The sequence below is a fragment of the Hyperolius riggenbachi genome, chromosome 3 (genome assembly GCF_040937935.1).
Source record: "Hyperolius riggenbachi isolate aHypRig1 chromosome 3, aHypRig1.pri, whole genome shotgun sequence".
NCBI classification, from domain to species: Eukaryota; Metazoa; Chordata; class Amphibia; order Anura; family Hyperoliidae; genus Hyperolius; species Hyperolius riggenbachi.
Genome location: NC_090648.1, coordinates 257,052,401 through 257,066,496, shown reverse-complemented (window position 1 = coordinate 257,066,496; position 14,096 = coordinate 257,052,401). Strand labels below are relative to the sequence as shown.

At 41.2% G+C, this 14,096-nt stretch overlaps 1 protein-coding gene and 1 long non-coding RNA gene across 2 annotated transcripts in view; one reads left to right on the top strand and one right to left on the bottom strand.

Annotated features, from left to right (window-relative positions):
• Positions 1–1,382, top strand: part of GNAI1 (G protein subunit alpha i1) — a 109,251-nt gene extending 107,869 nt beyond the window's left edge. Inside the window, exon 9 of the mRNA XM_068276191.1 lies at positions 58–1,382. The gene's annotated coding sequence lies outside the window, so the exon portion shown is untranslated. The remainder of the gene's footprint in view (positions 1–57) is intronic.
• Positions 1–14,096, bottom strand: part of LOC137563569 (uncharacterized) — a 75,582-nt gene that overhangs the window by 11,497 nt on the left and 49,989 nt on the right. The gene's annotated exons all lie outside the window — the stretch shown is intronic.

Here is a 14,096-nt window from a genome sequence, read left to right as displayed (position 1 = left end):
GGGCCATGGGCTGTTGTGTATTGACTTGGCCTCTTCTTTTTTTATATATCTTTTCAGATTGCATTTGACTTCACCCTGTTATAGCTCGATGGCTCTTGGAGTGGTTTAAGACTCTTAATGAACGGCGGACCAGTACTGTACTTGCCAGTTTTATTAGCTTTATTTATGTTCATGTCTTGTAAATTTTCAAAACAAAAAATTTAACTGCTACAAGGCCACACAATGGAGAAGGTATCTTGATTGTATGTATACTGTAATTGTAGGAATGTTATTTGTACAGACATTGAACAGAATATTTTAATAATTTGTTCTAAGAAAACTCTTCTGTTTTATGAAATGCTCTTAGAGGACACATTTTCTCTTTCCTCTTCTGGTTAGGTTATTTAAAGAAATATTGTATATTTTATTTTTCCCTTTTAAGCATGCATGCTGCCTTATTCTGTGTTCTGCAATGTTTCCTTGCAAGCCTGTAAGATAAATATATATAATTAAGCATAATGAAGTCTGAACACCTTTTACAGTTGCACAACCCTGGGGCATGTGACACAGAATCATCCTTGTAGGCCTGAGCCTTCACTGTGCATTTTTATTATCTAATAGTTATCTTGTGCATTGCCTTATGGGTGGTGCCAAAATTGCATTTTTATACATTTTAAAATCAACAAATCTTTTATTTGTAAATAGATTTTTTGCAGGTGTTCGTCCAGAACATTTTTTTTCTCTTTCTTTTGGCTATCAAAATGCAATTGAAAAAAAAAAAAAGATTTGCGATTGATGACCTTTTATTTTTTTGGGAACATTCCTATTCTTGGCATGCTGACCATGGCAGTACTATGTATAGATGAGTCAGTCTGGCATCAATCCGATTCTACCTATGTACCATGTTTTAGTCCACCCCAGCCTTTCCATTGAAACATTCAGCCAGATAATGTTCCATGATATTATGTTTCAACATGTGGCTTTGTGATGCTGTCTTTGTAAATGCCTCACTGTCACTCTTGTCTTAAAATCTTATCATTCCTTCACCATTGTAAACCTCCTGATTGTTATAATGCTGTAGGAAATGCAAAAAAAAAAAAAAGAAAAAAAATCCTGCTAATTTTACATTTTTTGGATGGGTTTGAAGAGAAGTTGAAATAAAAAAACAAAAAAAGTAAAACCCTGAGATTTTCAGACATTCTAACTCATACGCACTAGAAATCCTGCGTAGAGACAGTTTTACCTCACTGTGAGATGACTGCTGGCTTCACTTTTAGACTCTCATGAAAGTTGTATTGCTTCAGATTTACCTGAACTTCACCAGTAACTTTGTGTTGTCCAGACCATGTATAAATTAATTGTACTTGTTACCTTCTTCATTAAAGTTTTTGTACTTCACTATATGGAATGAACTCATGGTGATTTAATGATTCCTGAATATAAAACTGAATTCTTTGTGCCTTTTTAATGATTTTTTATTTTATTTAAATGAAGTACTTGGTAGAAAAATGATTCTTAATTGTAAAGACGTGCTGACAAAATGAAGACCGTACTGACATCATCGCTGTTTGATATAGTAGAAAACAAGATGGTGACATTCTTAATGGGGACCTTGAGTTTCTCCTGTAAAGCTGTGTTGCTAATCAATCCCAATAAACCATGATTTTTATATGCCCTGTTAAATCTTCCTTGTCCAGACATTTTTTATTTTTACATTTTTTTTTTTTTAGTTTTATGCTACGTCATTTCATATTTTCTGCTCTGCAATGTTATTCTTAAGCTATTGCAGTATTTGTTTTTCTGTAAGTTTAGCCACACACTCCTATGTTACAGTAACTCACGATGTAGTGGGTCCCAAGGCTTGATTTCGATTTTTAAAAGGTAAGGAGTGGGAAACCAAGCGTTGGCACTGCTGTGTACTTGAAGAGGGTTGCAGTTCTACCACTCGGAGCTGGCTGGTCAGCCAAAAGACCAAGCTGGGGTGCTCAGACCACAGAGGTGTTCTCCCCAGAAATTTTTTCCAGCCGGGTGTCATGAAAAAATAGCCGCTGGGGTGAGATGAGAGAATGTAAGGCCGGCACTTTTCTGCACAACTCTGCTTACAATAGAGGAGGAGGTGAGCCGATGACAGCCGGGTGCTCAGCAAAACTAGCCGGGTGGAGCACCCGGCTAAAAGAGCCTGAGGAGAACACTGGATACAATGCAGTAGTAGGAGACCAGGCACTGGAGGTCGGCACTGCAAGCAATCAGTGACATATAAAAGTGCTGTCCAGTGCAACAAGAAACATAAGGTGCACATAGCGGTCCCGGTGGGCAGTCAGTGGGTACTGGGCAAAGCCACCTGACGGCCGTCAGGCAGCTTTGCCCAGCACCCACCACCCAATTACTGCCCACCAGGACCGGTATGTGCACCTTATGTTAAATAGTACATTTTTAACAAAAAATAAATAAATAAAAATGTGCACCTACTGTTTCTTGTTGCACTGGACAGCACTTTTATATGTCGCTGATTGCTACCTATATATTGAATAAACCGGATTGCTTGCAGTGCCTACCTCCATTGCCTTGTCTCCCACTACTTCATTTCTAGTTTTTATTTTTTTAATAGGAAGAGATGGTTACACCCAATTAAGGTTTTATTGCTGTTGTACAAGTTAGAGAGATCTTTCCTTCTGTTCAGTAAATGGTGTCATCATCTGAAATAACAATACAAAGGTTCTCAAATTAAGATTCCAGTATTTTCATCATTGAAAGATTTCAAAATATTGTGCAATTCGCAGAGCAAACACAATTTGCCCCTGTATCTCTTCAAGGTAGGAACACACTAGGCAGGAATGCTAGCGTTAACACGCATAAAGTAACTTTACTTAATGGGCTGCAAAAAAAAAAAAAGCATTTGTTTGCGTTCTGCAATGTGCATTTTTGAAACCAAGACCTTGCTGCGTATTTTTCCAACATGCACACATGTAAATCACACATAATGTATGTCAATGGTGAAGCAGAGGTATAGCTTTTTATTGCATTTTATGTGTTTTGAATAAATGTATTGTATATTTGTGTATTTCTGCTTCTTGTTGACTTTGTTGTGATGAGCCAGAGAGGGCATAAAAAATGTGTGCTTATGCTGGCCACATTCCAAAAAATGTTCATAAACCGCATATCAGAAATGCATACAAAACTCAAAAAACCACACTTAGGGCACATTCACACTTGAGGGTTTGCCGGCGATTGTGGCAAAATGCTCAAACGCTAGCACTTTTTAAAGCGCTAGTGTGATAAAAGTCTATGAGCCCGTTCTTACTTTGGCGATTTGCGCAAATCACCCAAAAACTTGAAACTCAAACGATGGTGCAGGCGATTTCCCGGTGATCGCGTCTCAGTGCTATAGAAGCACAAAACGCGATCACGGAAAAATCGCTGCAGTGTTCAGTGACTTTTCCACGTGAAATTGTGGGAAAGTCACGCCTGCAAAACGCCGGCGTTTTGCAAACGTAAGTGTGAATGGGCCCTCACTAAACATATGTGCAAAACACGTGCCAAATGCACTTCATTATGACAAACGCATATGCAGCAAAGCACAACCTTTCACGCACAGCCTAGTGTGCTGCCAGCCTCAATGCGATCGCTCTAAAAATGCAGCAGTGTTGCAAGCTCCACTATCGCAACACTGCAATGGAACCACTCCCATATGGTTCCGCTGTTGCAGAGCTTTGCCAAATGCCATCTATCGCTGCTAGTGGGCTCCAGGCCTTAAAGTGCACTCTGAGGAGGCATTAGTAATATAAATTGCTTATTGCGCTCTGAACCGCTGTGGAAATTGTCAGTGCTACATAAATGCATAATAATAATTTTGCTAATCTGTATTTACTCTGAGGCTGGTTTCACAGTGGAACGTTAAAGTCCCACGTTACAGCAGCCAGTAATGCAGCCCAACTCACAGCACTGTAAAGTCAATTGTGCTGTTCAGTGCACACGTTGCGTTAGATAGTAACGCAGCACGTTTAAACAAAGTGCTGCATGCTGTATGTTATACTGGGCTAAGCAGCGTTACACTGCTTGCACATGCTCAGTAATGTTGGAGGAGGAGGTCTCCCCTCCTCCTCCTCCGCAGCCAGCCACATGGCTAATTAATATTCACTGCACTGCAGAGACTCGTGGTGGGACTGTAGTGTTGTCCGGATCATGAACGAATCGTTCATTTGATCCGGATCTTTTTTGTGAGTCGAATCATCCAGATCACCACAATGAAAGATTCGGTTCACAGTGGATGTCTGTCTGGAAGAAACAGGAACATACAGAATGTACAGTGCAGGGAAAGTCCTGTCCTGCTAGTCATTTCACCCGGTCTGCTTCCCTAGTAAAATGATTCAAATGATTTGCTTCAAAGATCCGGATATTTTCAATGATCCGATTCAAATGATCCGAATCCTTAAAAAGGTCCTGTACTTCCTATCACTAACCTGGAGCTGCTGCTTTGAGAGTCCAACTTCAACACCACCATATGTTGCGTTAGGGGCACGTTATGCGACCATAACGTCCCCTAAAACACAACGTCTTGGTGTGTAAGTAGCCTGAAAGCAAACCTTAGCAAAACTTTGCTTCAATTGCTCTAATCTCTGCCATGTTCTGTTTGTTTCTTTTTTTTTTTTAAGTGTACCCGAGGCAACATGTGACCTGAAATAAACAGGTGTATGTAGAGGTCAACACATATTAGTAACCGGGTTGTTTTACCTGTAGTATTTTGCCTGTCTTGTCCTTACCTTGTAGGGAATATAGGAAACAGAACGGATAAGCTAATTACAGCAATACAAACAAGGAACACCAAGAGCCCCAATAGTGTAATATGTACTGGTAAATGGTTACTAGATAGAGTAAATAGTAATACTCACAAACCAGGGTTATCATTAGGCAACCACTGTAAAGGCAGGTGGGGAGATTTTCCTGACCCCACTCAGGAATAAGACGTCGCTCTCTGTAGATGAGAAAAAGGGGGTTCAACCCTCCACCCAGGGTGGACTCAATATTATGCAGGAGAACAGAGGCGCTAAAAGGAAGCTAAATGAGCTTAAAAACCAAATTCTTGGTAAATGGAGGAGGTAGTGATGGACTTAGACACACAACGACTGTAGTAAAGACAGTCAATATATTTTATTTATGAACTCCAAATATGCAACGCGTTTCGCAGGTTTGATCCCGCTTCATCAGGCAATAACAACGGAGCAATAGCATATATGGCACCTCTGTGTAGAGGTACCTGGCTCTTCTACTGACCACATATGCTATTGCTCCGTTGTTATTGCCTGATGAAGCGTGATCAAACCTGCGAAACATGTTGCATATTTGGAGTTCATAAATAAAATATATTGACTGTCTTTACTACAGTCAATAGGATAACAGAGGCGCCAATAGGATAAAAAACACTAACAGAACTTAAAAACACATCTTGGTAATAGAGGAGGCAGTGGTGGACTCACCCCCTCCAAGCAGAACACACGACTGTGGATTTTTAGTCAAAACTATTTTATTGGATACTCCAAATAAAGTGCAACGCGTTTCATGGGATACAAACCTTCTTCATCAGGCAATAACAGAGGCGCTCAGTGTTGATGATACTGGCAGATGCTGTTTACTCCTATCTGTTATTGCCTGATGAAGTCCACCACTGCCTCCTCTATTACCAAGATGTGTTTTTAGGTTCTTTTAGTGTTTTTTATCCTATTGGCGCCTCTGTTATCCTATTATCTACATCAAGTCCACCCTTGGTGGAGGGTTGTACCCTTCCTTCTTCAACTACAGAGAGCGACTTTTTAATCCTGAGTGGGGTCAGGACAATCTCCCCACCTGCTTTGACAGTGGTTGCCTACTTGGTAACCCTGGTTTGTGAGTATTAAATTAATATTATTACTCTATCAATTATACCTTACCAGTATATTGGGCTCTTGGTGTTCTCTCTTTTTCTCTTACTATAGTCAATGTGTGTCTACTTGGAGGAGGTAAGTCCACCACTACCTCCTCTATTTACCAAGAATTTGGTTTTTAAGCTCATTTAGCTTCCTTTTATCCTTTTGGCGCCTCTGTTCTCCTCCTGCATAATTACAGCAATACGTTTTCCTGGCAGAATTCAACTTCTGAGTGCAGATAAAGATTAAAAAAAAAAAAAAAAAAAAGCTCAATAGTTCATGTATTTTTCATGTACACTTAATAGGCTGCCACTGAGCAGAGACAGCAAAACCTTCAATCTACGTTGTAAATGTTTAAATTTAAGATAAAAACATGGGATATCGAAGTCATTTTTAGGAGTAGGAGGATAAATACAATTGTTTATCTCATCAGTTTATTTTCACCTTTGGTTCATTTTCACTAATGCCCAGTTACATCTTTGCTGGCCTGAATTGCAGAATGTACTCTGCCACAGTAACTTCTTTCCTACACATTTGGAAAATGACAGTGCCTGCATCTGAGGCTGTTCCTACCTGCACCTGATCCTGTGCGGCCAGCGGAAGTGAACAGCGTAGTATCCACTCCAGTAGTCTGGCTGGAGCCCAGGGCAGATGTGTTATCCCCATAGACCATATGGGGAATGCATCTGCTCTTCCAGGATTATTGCGGATTGCACAGAAGTGTGGCCCGCTTGCTGCAACAAATCCCACAGATCCATTGCAGAGTGACAAGTGTGAACGGCTCCTATTTATAAAATAGTTCACTGTTTAGCAATGAGTGGAGAACAGATTATAAAATGTCCGCTTTCTGCTCTAGTGGGAACACAGCCTAACACATTTCAGTAAGTGTCTTTCTGGGACCACCGCACTGAACATAGGAGGGTGGGGGCAGTGCAGAGAACAACCATTGGTTTTGACAGCAAGGAGAATAAACAAAGTTGGGATACCTGAGGAATGGTAAGTCAGACAATGTAAGTGCATAGTTATGCTACTGGTTTAAAGAGAACCCGAGGTGGTTTTTACTAAAGCTAATAGGACACAGAGGCATGTCCTGTGCACAATGTCATGCCTATGTGTCTTTACTGTGCGCTCTTAGGCCCCCCCCCCCCCCCCCCCCGGCTCTGCTGCCCCCCTCTTCTCCCAAATAGCGGCAGGCTAGCGACAATCTGCTTGCTACTAGCCTATATATATATATATATATATATACCTTGCAATTGTCAACCTGCGTCTCTGCCTCATACCCCCCCCCCCCCCCCCCGCATTGTCTCCCTCGTCTCCTCCATTGGCATTGCTCCCCGCCTCTTTCAGCTTCCTCCAATCAGAAGCTAAGCCATGACCCAGGAAGTAGACAAAGACAAGACAAATAACATTTATATTGCGCTTTTCTCCTTGCGGACTCAAAGCGCCAGAGCAGAGCAGCAGCCACTAGGGCGCGCTCTATTGGCAGTAGCAGTGTAAGGGAGACTTGCCAAAGGTCTCCTACTGAATTAGTGCTGGCTTACTGAACAGGCAGAGCCGAGATTTGAACCCTGGTCTCCTGTGTCAGAGGCAGAGCCCTTAACCATTACACCATCAGCCAACTCAGTATTTCCTGGGATACTTCCTGGGTTGCGGCATAGCTTCCGATTGGAGGAAGCTGAAAGAGGCGGGGAGCAATGCTGATGGAGGAGGTGGAGACACAGATTGACAATTGCAGGGTAAAGAGCAGGCTAGCAACAAGCAATTTGTTGCTAGCCTGCTGCTATTTTCAGGGGAGGACAGCAGAGCCTGTGAAGGTGGGGGGGGGGGGGCAATCCAAAAGTTAAAATCACTATTACTTTTCTTGTGATAAATTATCATTCCCCAGTTTACATGACTCTTATTTGGTACACAGAAAATTTGGTACACAAAAGAGAAGTTGCAGGGCATGCTGGGTTGTCTTTTTTGCTTCTCTACTTCCCCTCAGACCTAACTAATGCAGCCTGATTGGCTGAAGCCTCTTTCCCTCCTGTTTTTCCCTCCCACACCTCTGTTCCTCTCTGATTGGCCAATATTTCTCATGCTGAAACAATGCACTTTCTATAGTGAAGGGCGGGCAAATCAGGCAAAGGAGACTAAAGGCGGATATTACATCACGACTGGCTTCAAAATAGCCACAGTAAATATGGAAACTGTTTAGAATAGGATTCTCTACTTTTACTTTATAAAATTCACAGGAATGATAACGTGGACAGTGCAATACATATGTTATGTAAGTAGAGCAAGTATTTATCTACTTATATATTTGCTTTTTTTTCCTGAGATAGTATGGCTCCTCTTTAAAGGAGAATATAAAAATACCTTTTATTTAACAATTGCTTCCATAGTTCATATACACTTTACATAATTGCCACTCTAGTGACAGAAATTGGATAGTACAGATTTCATTGTGAATAAGCTACATTATAAACAATTTGCTTTTTGAACTGTAGGAGCATACAAAATTGACATGCTACTGGCAAACTGTTCACGTGTCCTATATTACGTATCTGAATTAAAAGGTGGTTCGGCATGTATGTTTTTTTTCCAGCTGAGAAGCTTGTGTAGAAAAGCTGAAAGTACAAAAAGCAGAGGTTAGTGTTAGGCAGACGTTAGGGAGTATTATTGTTGGGCACAGGAGAAGGTGTTAGTGTTAGGTTGGTGTTTGGGTACCAAAAATTATAGGTAGCCGTTTTTAAAGGAATACTATCGATTGAAACAACTTTTTATTTTTTTTTAATACTCTATATTAGTGTACACATTACCACTAGTGCTAGGGGCACTTTATTTATTCACCCAGGTCTCTATCCCTGCTTAAAAATTCATTTCTCACACATCTCACAAATATATTTCACTGTGTCACTCACAGCATGCAGGAGACATGAGGAGAAATAGGCTGATCTGAGGTGGTAACAGGTAACTAAATGAGCTGTAATATAACTAGCTATAACACTAGTCTGTGTTTACATTCAGACTGGTGGCCTGGCTGCCGGCTTGTGATGATGATTCACTCCAGGCTGCATCCACTTTACAAGCTGCTGAGAGGGGCAGACCACTGTTTACAATTAGCATTATTAGTATCTTTATCAGTCAAGAGAAGCAAAGATAATAAGCACACATTGCTAGAATCTTTAACCCCTTACCACCATATCAATAAGATTCTTTCAGCAAGGTGATAAACTGAGGAGTTGATAGCAACTCCCCTATGCAGAGACATGGTCTAGCCCTCTGGGAGCTGTCAGTATTAGATACATTTTGTATCTAAAACTGACCAAGGATTTTACAGCTGAGAGGAACAGCTGTTTGAGGAATTACATTTCTCCTAGTAGTTGTCCTAATGTGTGCTACAACATACAGCATTTACAAATACATGCATAGATCGATAGTATTCCTTTATGTACGTTAGTGCATATACCAATGTTAAAGATAGCAGAAAATCTACCTAAATTGCAATGCAACAAAGGCGGTCTCATCAGAAATCCACCCATCATCTGCAGAATAGTGTGGGCGGAATTGTAGTGATAGCTGTGTGCCCACCCCTGCTATCGGCAGTGTGGTGCTGGTGGAATTGCAGTGATGGCTCTGTGCCCCCTCATGATACGCAGGTTAATGCGGGCAGAATTGCACTGATGGCTTTGTGTCCACTCCCCACCATGTGGTGTGGGCAGATTTGCAATGATGGCCGTGAACCAGCATACTTAATGTTCTTAAAACTGCTTTACTTAGCAAGTCCCCCTGTGAATGGGACAATTAACAGTAGAATTCATTTTCTTTTTTCATGCTTTCAGTGAAGTTATGTGCTCCAATTTGTCTGCCCTAATAACATAGCCTGCCGTTCTGTAACATTTCTATTTTCAGCATTCCCTCTAAACAAATGTCACTTTACAATTAACATGTAGATACAGAGCAAGCTGTGTTTTACCTAATTATCATGATGGTAAAGATAACTGGTCCCTTTGGTCTGAGATTACATAGAAACATGCTCCTTGGAGACCACGTTTCCATATAAACAAAACATTACAGAGCTGAAGTCGCATGCAGATTTTTTCAGTCACTAAATACTGCATGCCAGCCACTCAGCTTAAGTATGTTGTCTACTTTGAAATATCATCTGTAACGTTATTTCAATGTTAAGAAAATGTATTCCCTGGGAATGTTTTCAGTTAGCGGCCATACAAATAATACTGTCCCCTAATTCACACTCATTTGCCTATTACAAGAAAGGGTATACAATACTGTTTTCAAATCCCATTTGACTCCAGGCCATGTTTTTGTGAATGAAGATTAAAATGATAGCCTTATTTAATTTATTTTTGTTCAGAAGTCTGTGTTCTGTAGATCCCAACTAATGAAAGTGCTCAAAGCAGGTATGTTAATTTATGTAAATTACTTTTGGAACTATTTCAAATAAAATGTGTATCCTCCTTGCCTGCTGCTATGCACCTTATTCATGCAGACTTCAGCATAGTTAGTCCCCTCTCAAGCCGTGTACACAATACTCAGCCAGTCAGGGGCTGCATGTGTACTCCTTGATGTAACTGAGTGTACCCTGCCCAGTGGAGCAACTCCGAGCATAGACCGAGGGCAATCGCCTGCTCAGTCGTGTGCCTTGAAGTCTTCCCTATTCCCCCTAATAAGAAAAGAACTTCAAGCTAGCATTGCATCTGTACAGCCTTGGCCCTGGACTATTGCCTGAAGGAGTCCCGAATCGAGGCAGGGCTCCTCGACTACGTAGCGTCTGAGTTTGATGTGGCTGTACCAGCAAAGCTGACTGCTGACGTCCTCTCTTGCTTAGATGTAAGCATACCGGAAAATTGTTTGTTCAAGAAAAAACTGAACCTGACAAAGCATAACAGAATTCAATAGTCAAGTGCAGAGAATGGAAAAAAACAACTTTTGCCAAGTCAGCTGCATGTCAGACTGTAATAACTCTTGCACATATGATTTAACTGCTTATTGACAGTTGCCATATTTGAAATCTTTGACTTCAGCTGAGGCAGTAGAAGGTTAATTCTAAAACTCACAATAATATATAGATCTAAATTGTTCACTGTGCTGTTAAAGGGAATCTAAAAAAAGAGCTAGATGGAGGCTGCCATATTTATTTCCTTTAAAAGTGAACTTGAACTCTTTGAACAGGACATAAGGAAAACAGAAATGCACCCTGTATGCATTTATAGAGTTTAGCCTGTCTTATGCTGGGGATACACGGTACGTTTCTGTACCGTGTATCGACCAGCTGATAATATTCAGCTGGCCCGATCATGCCGCTCGACCCGCGCCCGCTCGATTCCCGCCGGCGGACAATGGCAGGGAATCGGGCGGGGAGCCGCTAGCTCGATCCGGAGCACAAAACGAGCCGTGTATGCACGGCATAATGCCTCCTCATCTGTGACTAATCACAAGTATTAAAGTGGACCTGAACTATTGCACAGACACAATGATAACATAACAGTACAGCCTGTACTTTCAAATGGGCTTATCTGCTTTGACAGTCATGTGACACGGGGGTAGATCAAATTACAACTAGTGATTACACACAAATGAGATTACACACAAAAGTGATTACACACAAAACACAGGCTAAACTCTAAATACATACAGGGTGCATTACTGTTATGTTTTCCTTGGGTCCTGTGCAGGGACAGATATAGACCAAATTGCGCCTGGGGCAAGGTCAGGTTTTGGCGCCTAAACTGCCATTCCCCATCCAAATTTTTAAGAATTCAACAAACTGGGGCTGCCCCCCCCCCCCCCCCCCCCGATCCGTCCCTGGTCCTGTGCAAAAGTTCAGGTCCACTTTAAAGAGTTTAGCCTGTGTAATTGCCCCATTTGTGTCTAATCACTAGTTGTAATATGATCTTCTTCCTGTGTCACATGACTGCCTATGGCAAATAAGCCCGTTTGAAAGTAAAGGGTGTAAACAATGTCTGCGTCCATGAATCAGGAAGTAGAATCTTTGCAGATTTATTTTAGGATTTATACCAACTGTAACAAAGAAATGCTTTTTGTTTAAAGGTTATTATGCTGTTGTGTATCTTTAGAGCACAGAGGACGTTCTGAGTTTAGGTCCACTTTAATTTGATTTCTCCTCTGCCATGGCAGAGAAGCTGATTGGTAAACATAGGAAGCAGACACAATACAGATTTATTGACGAATTTCTATCAGCTGTAATAAAGTTTTATTTTAAAGGCTATTATGCTGTTGCTTATCTTTTAGAGCAGAGAGAAAGTTCTGGGGTTCAGGTCCGCTTTAAGCAATACCACTTGCCTGCTCATTGTCTGCCTCTAATAGTTTTAGCAGTAGACCCTGAACAATCATGCAGTAAATCAGGTGTTTCTGACATTGAGTAACACCAGAAGCAAGCATGCAGCCTGTCTTGACAGATCTGACAGACACTACTGCAGCCAAATAGACCAACAGGGCTGCCAAGCAATTGGTACTTTTTAAATGTAGGGATGATCAATGAAATGCAAATATTTCTGAGTTTGTGAATGTGTGTACATTTTTATGCAAATATATGCAGCTTGAAAATGGACCAATTGTCCCACACAAGTTTAAGTTGATTGGACCATTTTCAAGCTGCATATATTTGCATAAAAAAATACATAAATTTGCATAGTTATAAATATTGGCATCTCATTGATCATCCCTATTTAAAAGGTAATAAATATGGCGGCCTCTATATACTTGCTTCATGTTCCCGTTAAGTCTGAACCATTTCTTTGTGTGAATTTGCTTGCTTTACTGATGAGATATGTGAAGCTAGCAGATTAAGTGCATCTCATGTTGTCCCATATGGGTGCCTACGGTATTTTCTTACACATAAGTGAGCTGGAATTCTGGAAACATAAGGGGAAGTGAACTTGTCATCCAGTGTGGACTATACCAGTTGGTGGTATATTTCCAAATATGAAAGTAGAGGGCATTTGATTGTCCAGGACAGGGGTTTAGGTATGTCTCTTCCAGTTACAAAAGGCAAGAGCTCAGATGAAGGTATCTATTAGGGATGCTCATTCGGATTCCGCGGAAATGCAATTTCCGAAATTCCGATCGGAAATTGCATTTCCGCATCGGAATGCGGAAATCGGTAATGCAAGTGCATTAGGCGGATTTCCGCCGGAAATCGCGGCAATTCCGCCCGACTTTAACATCGATTTTCTCAAAAACTATAAAGTCTTTTTGAAAACTTTTTTTTGCATCTTGTTCAGGAGATTCTGTTTAACAAACCCTGAAAATTTGGTGTTTCTAGGACTTATAGGGGCTTTGCTATTAACCGCTAAAGTCGGCAGATTTTTACTGTAATGTAAAATGCAGAAAATCTGCATCTGCCTATTTTCAGGGTTTGTTAAACGGAATCTCCTGAACAAGATGCAAAAAAAGTTTTCAAAAAGACCTTATAGTTTTTGAGAAAATTGATGTTAAAGTTGGGTGGAATATCCGCGATTTCCGGTGGAAATTCCGCATCGGAATGTGGAAATTGGTAGTGGAAAGCGGAAATGGTATTTGGCAATGGTGGAATGCGGATTTACCGCGGAATCGGAAATTGGCATTTCCGACCATCCCTAGTATCTATGGAAGCACATTCAAATATGTATGTATGTATCATGCCTTTGATCTTCACCCTCTACACCGGATGTGGTAAAATAAAGATTCTTCTCTGATAACATTTCTTGGATTGGATGAGAAAATGAACAGTTAAAGTTGTTGAGATTCTGCAAGTTGTTAAACAGGTAAGTAGAGCAAAGTTCATGGTGACCTCCAGCATTTGGCACTCTGTCAGAAAATCTGCTGGTATCTTACTGTGTTTCTGCCATCTTTGCTCACAGCTACTGGTTACTGCTAAGCTGGGATGTCAGCACCACCTGGAGGATACAGAGGGTTAGGGCATCAGGGCTGATTAAAAAGCGTAACAAGGCAATACTGTGTGAAGGGCTCGTTCACACTAGAGGAGTTTTGTTTGGGAATTTTTAAGCGCAGGCGATTTGTACAAATCCACAATGTGAGCAAGCTCTAGGGGCCTGTTCACACTACAAGAGCTTTTTAAACGCTAGAGGTTTTAAAGTGAACCTTAAGTGTCATATGTCCGCATAGGGGTGCTATTTTGGCTGGGAACGCGTAGTATCAGCCGCGTTCCCCAGCCTGACGGGTCCTGACGGCGAAACCGGAAGTGGCCGCCAG